Here is a 5,766-nt window from a genome sequence, read left to right as displayed (position 1 = left end):
GGGGGGGGGGGGGGGAAGAAGAGAACATAAATGAGGTCATGGATAAACAGTAAATCAATAGCTGCTACCAGTTCACTTTAAAATATCTAAGTATTTCACCCGAGGATAAATGCAAACTGGCCAATTCTGAAAAATGATGCAGCTGACTTTGAAAACTCTGGAGAGATTCTTTAGTTAATTAAGCAGAGGTTATTCAGGATGTAATTAAATACAGTTCTGTTATGCCAACTCTTGATTTTCATGTCAGTAATACACCAACACTGTATTAAAATACTTTAAGTTGACAGATCGGTCAGAGGCTGACAGAGCATAAGAAACAGACTAATGCATCTCAAACTGCTGAAAGCTAAACCTTTAATCAGAAATTAATACTATGACAAAACAGGGCAACGCAGAACATCTCTTGATAAAATTAGATGTCTAATTGAACTCTTGGAGAAACAAACAGGCTTGAGAGACTACAAGAGCTTTCTTAAAAACAAATGAATGTTAGCTAACGGCTTTTCACTCCTGCTTGCTATTTCTACTTCTATGTGACTTCTGTTAACAAGCTCCAGGCTCTTCTGATCCAGCCTAAACATTTAGTCATCTTATTCTCTATGTGCCAGGGGCCAGATCCCCAAAAGCAAGCTTTCTCCTGATGCCCTGTAATTTTGCCCTGTTATTCTCAGAACACTGCTGCCCTCAAATCATGTTCCAAATACCGGTGAAAATTAGCTCTCTCCAACTCTTCTTGTTTTGTATTGGCATTATCTCAGGGAAAGGTAATCCTTGACAGTCAGAAGTGTTAAATTTTCCTCACCACCTTCACCTTTCCCAGTGCAGGTTCTTAGAAATCTGAAGGAGCAATTAAGATTCTCTTGAGTGACATAATCTATGTAGCTTTTCACTGACATTTTCTGCCTTTTCTTTTGTTTTTATTTTGTTCTTTTGCCTTCATTGGCTGGATCAATTACTGAAACGTGACCTGTAACATACACCAATTAGACCAAACAAGCCAAATTTTTCCCTTGTGTAACTTCACTGACTCCCATGGCTCTAAGCCAGATATAGATTTATTCTGGTATAGGCAAAAAAACGTGCACAGCATGCCAGGTTTTCATCCCCTTCCACACCAAATTCAAAATTCTCCTCTCTTCAGGCTTGCTCACAGCTCTGCCTTTGCTCCCCTTTCCTCACTACTCTTCCCTTTCTCCTTCCCAGTGTCTTGGTCCAACACCATGCTCCTTGCCCTGAAAGTTCAACCTTTCTTCATACGACCCAGCTCACCAAACCACCCCTTTCCTGCAGATCCCTCTCGAGCACCACACAGCTCATCTCACGCCAACTTTACTGAGCAATACTTACACAGAATTATTGACAGAATGAGAGACACCCTCTATCAGGGTACATATCACCCATTTTTCTCATCATCTCATCTCTCTCTTGCATCATGCTGGGTTACACAACCCAGACCACTGTTATCTCTGATCCTGAAGACCCACAAATGTAGGTCTGAAGGATGCTTATTAATTAAGCAAATAGTTCTGTGTGCAGCAAAGCTAATGAAGCTTCATTTCCTTTGGCTATGCATCTAGCGGTTGAGTGGCGGCTCAACCTCCCCCCCTCCTCCCCCTGCAATAACCCCAGAGCCCTCGCACGTCTCCAATTTACCCATTTAACCACAAAACGGGAGACAGACGGGGAGGGCTAAGAACCTGTCCGCTCTTTCAGCGTAACGGATCAATCTCGACATACTTCACAAAGTCACAAAGTTTGTTGCTACCAAATCATTATCTTGCAATAAAACCCTCCGGAGAAACATGCCCGCAGGAGTTCTCTCTGCAGCACCCAGAATGCAGCCTGGACAGCCCTTTGGCCAAAAGCCCTCTCCCTAAGGATCTTCACCTCCACTGTTGGTTCAAGATGAGGAATGCCCACATCCACGTTCCCCAACTGAGATGATAAAACACTTGTAGGTTCCTTATTACTGCAAATCTTAAGAAAAAGTGGCATTTCCGCCCTCCTGTTTTTCACTACATGATTAGGACAAACTGCAGGTGGTGCAAAGCTTTCCACGTGAAGCTACATCTTCGCGTTCAGGAGAAAGGCCGTGCTGGCAGGGGCACTGCTGGGTAAATCCAAGCTCCTGCTGGCAAGAAGACAAATTATAAGGCACAAGTGGAAAAACCCTTGCTGAACTGCCTTGGGGCTCAGCAGCACACTCAGCCACTGCAAGTCCCGTGGAGCAGCAGACACCTGGAATGTCATCTCCAGCCCATGAAACACTCCGAGAGGCTTCCACCACCCTTGGCTCGCTTCTTTAAGGGTGCAGCACCCACCCTGCAGCCCTCAGCAACAGGGAGATGACTGCTGCCATATGTAAGGTTAGCAAAGGTTTGGCCGAGCAAACCTGACACACAGCCTTTGGAAGCTGGAAGGAGGAGGATGTTTTATTCCACGTGTGTTTATTTCATTGTCCTGATAAACCATGTTCACACTTTGGCTAGCCCTTAAAAGGAACCTAAGTTTACTGCCAACAAATGCCCTTCTCATCCCAAAACCATTCAGTGACAGCTTTGAGAAGTATTCAGCCTTCAGGGGAGAACTAGATCAGCAAGTAGTGCTCAAACGTAAGGGTTATCCTTTGCATAAGAGTCCACTCTTAAGCATGCACCTCTACTCAAACCAAGATACTAACATGCACCTCTACTCAAACCAAGATACTAACCCAAGTCACTGCAACACAGGCTTTATTCAATGCTGAAAAAACTAGGGCTCTGCCAGGTTGTCCATGTCCAATGCAGTATCACTATACCCCATTTTAATTAGTTCAATTTATTTTTTAAATGGTTTGACTACGCCAAAAAGTACATTCCAAGATTAAATCCACACAGAGTAGTTCAACTTGCAATTCTTCCCAGCCACTGCATTAACTTCTGCTCCTTTTCACTGAGGACAACTGTATTATTTCAGCTTAAAAGCACACGAAATGTGACTTCTGTTGGGATTTTATTTTTCCCCATCATCTTCCTTAAAATACCCAGTAGGTCTTTTTGTGTACCTATTTGCTAAAAAATTCAACGTCTTGATCTGAAAGAGGCAGTAGCATTGTCCTTTTATTTTGATCAAATTTTAAAGCAATCAATCAAATTCAAAGTTTTAAAGCAAGTTGTAATTCTAATATTGTTTTACTTTTAGAGAATTTAATCTCATTTTTGTGGTGTTGCTAGAATTTTTTGGATCTTTGGACCTGTAAGGCTGAAATGTAATGTAAGGCAATGAAAATGCGGATGCCTCTTAAAGTCTGTGCTACCGTAAGTAAAAGATGGATTTGAAAAATGTAAGTTATTCCAAACTTGTGTTACCAGACTTCTAAATCCAGTGCTCAGAGGTGTGTAAATACCTTGGCTGAAGTTAGGCAGGGACCTTACCGACCTGAGGGTGCAGTGTGTAAGTGTGCAAGACTCAACTCCCAAAATACATTGAATCGGCAACTCCAGCCGGTCAGAGTAGAAGGCACTTGCTCTGTAATAGATCACTAACCAATGCCAGACACAAGTAAAGACAGTCCAACAGTGCCTTATAATCCGTGTCTCATTTCCCCGACTATCCCATAGCTCAATGAAGCTGGTGAATTAAATCAGATTTGATAATCTAAGCGAGATTATGCCTCTAGAGATGAGAGGAGCGGAGGATGTGCCGATTATGGAGCAGCAGAACAGCTGTTTCAAATCATCCCTCTGAAAAAAAACATTATGATCAGCAGCTCTGCAAGCTCCACCAACAAGCAAGGGACATAACAAGCTTTACTGAATACCAAAAATAGCAATTTTGGTATGCAGGCAGAGCCCAAGTTAATGCTAGAAACTGCTTGGAGGAATTGGCGATAATCCTGCTAATTAAAGACAAGTGTTAGAAAGCTTGGGTACCACTTTGTTTTGATACGCAGTATTCTTTCCAAATGTTATGACTGTACCTTCTTCAAAACAAGAGTAATGCCGTCACAACTAAATAACAATTGACATGTTTGGTAAATAAATGCGCTGTTTCTTTGCCGAACACAAAAGCAGAACAGCACTGGAAAAAACCCCCACATTTTCGTATTTATTAACTGCTAGACGTAAGAGTCTATAAAACAGAAGAATATCCCATAGTCCTGAAGAAAATTACTTAAAATGTGCCATACATTTTTGTGACCCAGGAGTGGGGGTAGAAAGGGACCGACTACTGAAGGGAAATGCCCACTTCACAAATGCCTGTCAAAATAATCCCAGGTCAAGAAGCAATGACCTAAACCACTTACAAACATGATTTATGTGAGGGATAGCCACCGCAGTTTCATGTCAGCACCTGATGACCTCAAGGGATGCTCCCAAGTCCTCGCTAGACCCCAACCACAGCTTCTGACAGAAGCCAAATATACTCACAGTTTCTTTTTGACACCAAAACAGACAGCAGCATGCCTATTCCTTCAATTATTCATTTCTCCCTAATTATGACAGAAGACAATATGTAATAATACATATTAGCCAACTATTGCTGAAAAAAAAGCAGATGACTGCTTAGAATTACACAAACTCCAGAATGACTCACATGTTTTGCACTTTCCTCGCAGGAGATTTATTCCAAGATTCGGCAGCCCCTATTAACACTAGCTTCACCACTTAATTTCAAAACTGACGGTGGGAAGAGCTACGGCTTTTCACACCCCCTTCCCCCAGCAGCGAGGGAAGAACCACCATTCATCAGCCGGCACCAACAGCCGCCGGTGATGGAGCCTGGTACCTTCTCACAATTACCGACCCGCCGTCTATTAAACTCGTACTGGTGCCAGTCGTTCGGGCGTCCTGCAGAAACTAAAGTAGTAATTGAAATCTGGATTACCAGGCAAGGGCAAAGTGGAGGTTAGCTGAGCGATTACCTGAGCAAAAGCCACACTGGGAGCGTCAAGACACCAGCAGCCAGGGGCTCTCGGGGAGAGATGGGGGGCTCTGGGGTGAAGGCCTGAGGGGCCATATGGCTACAAAACCCCAAATTCAGCCTTTGGGACGCTTTTTCTCCCTATGATTTATACAAGGGAAGGGCTGAGGGAGATGGCTACGGCTACGAGCACCCCTCAAAGCACAAACACAGCCCGCCACACCGCCTCCTGTCACGGCGGCCACCGCCTGAGGGGAGCCCCCGCAGCGGGAGAAGGTGCCCCAGGAGATGGCGGCCCCGGGGCCGTTCAACCCCGTGAGGCGAAGGGCGGGAGGCACCAGCGGGCTGAGGGCAGCGACCGGCCCGGACGCCTTCCCGCCTCTCACCTCACCTCAGCTCGACCTCTTCCCCCTCACCCTCACCCCGCCGCCTGTCACTGAATTTCACTGAATTTCACTGAATTTCACTGAATTTCACTGAATTTTAGAGTTGGAAGGGACCATAGAGATCATCTATGGTCTGCCCTGCTGAAGCAGGATTGCCTAGAGCTAGAGCATGTTACTCAGGAGCATCCAGGCGGGTCTTGAAAATCTCCAAGGAAGGGGACTCCACAACCTCCCTGGGCAGCCTGTTCCAGGGTTCTGTCACCCTCACCGTGAAGAAGTTCCCTCATTTCACCGCCTGTCCCCTCACCTTCCCTCACCGCCTGTCCCCTCATTTCACCGCCTGTCCCCTCACCCTCCCTCAACGCTCTCCCCTCACCCCGTCTCCCCTCTCCGGCGATCGCCCTCCCGCCTCGCCTCAGCCCCCCGGGTCCCGCCATCCCGTCCCGTCCCGCCGGGAGCCGCCGCCGCTGCTCGACAG

The 5,766-nt window shown here is 45.8% G+C and overlaps 1 protein-coding gene across 1 annotated transcript in view; it reads right to left on the bottom strand.

The window, feature by feature from the left end:
- MCTP1 (multiple C2 domains, transmembrane 1) overlaps positions 1-5,766 on the bottom strand; it is a 342,368-nt gene that overhangs the window by 296,392 nt on the left and 40,210 nt on the right. The window lies entirely within an intron of this gene.

The sequence above is a fragment of the Calidris pugnax genome, unplaced genomic scaffold (assembly GCF_001431845.1).
Source record: "Calidris pugnax isolate Ruff unplaced genomic scaffold, ASM143184v1 scaffold40, whole genome shotgun sequence".
Lineage (NCBI taxonomy): Eukaryota > Metazoa > Chordata > Aves > Charadriiformes > Scolopacidae > Calidris > Calidris pugnax.
The sequence above is the reverse complement of the archived record's forward strand: the minus strand, read 5'-3'. Positions and strand labels throughout refer to the sequence as shown.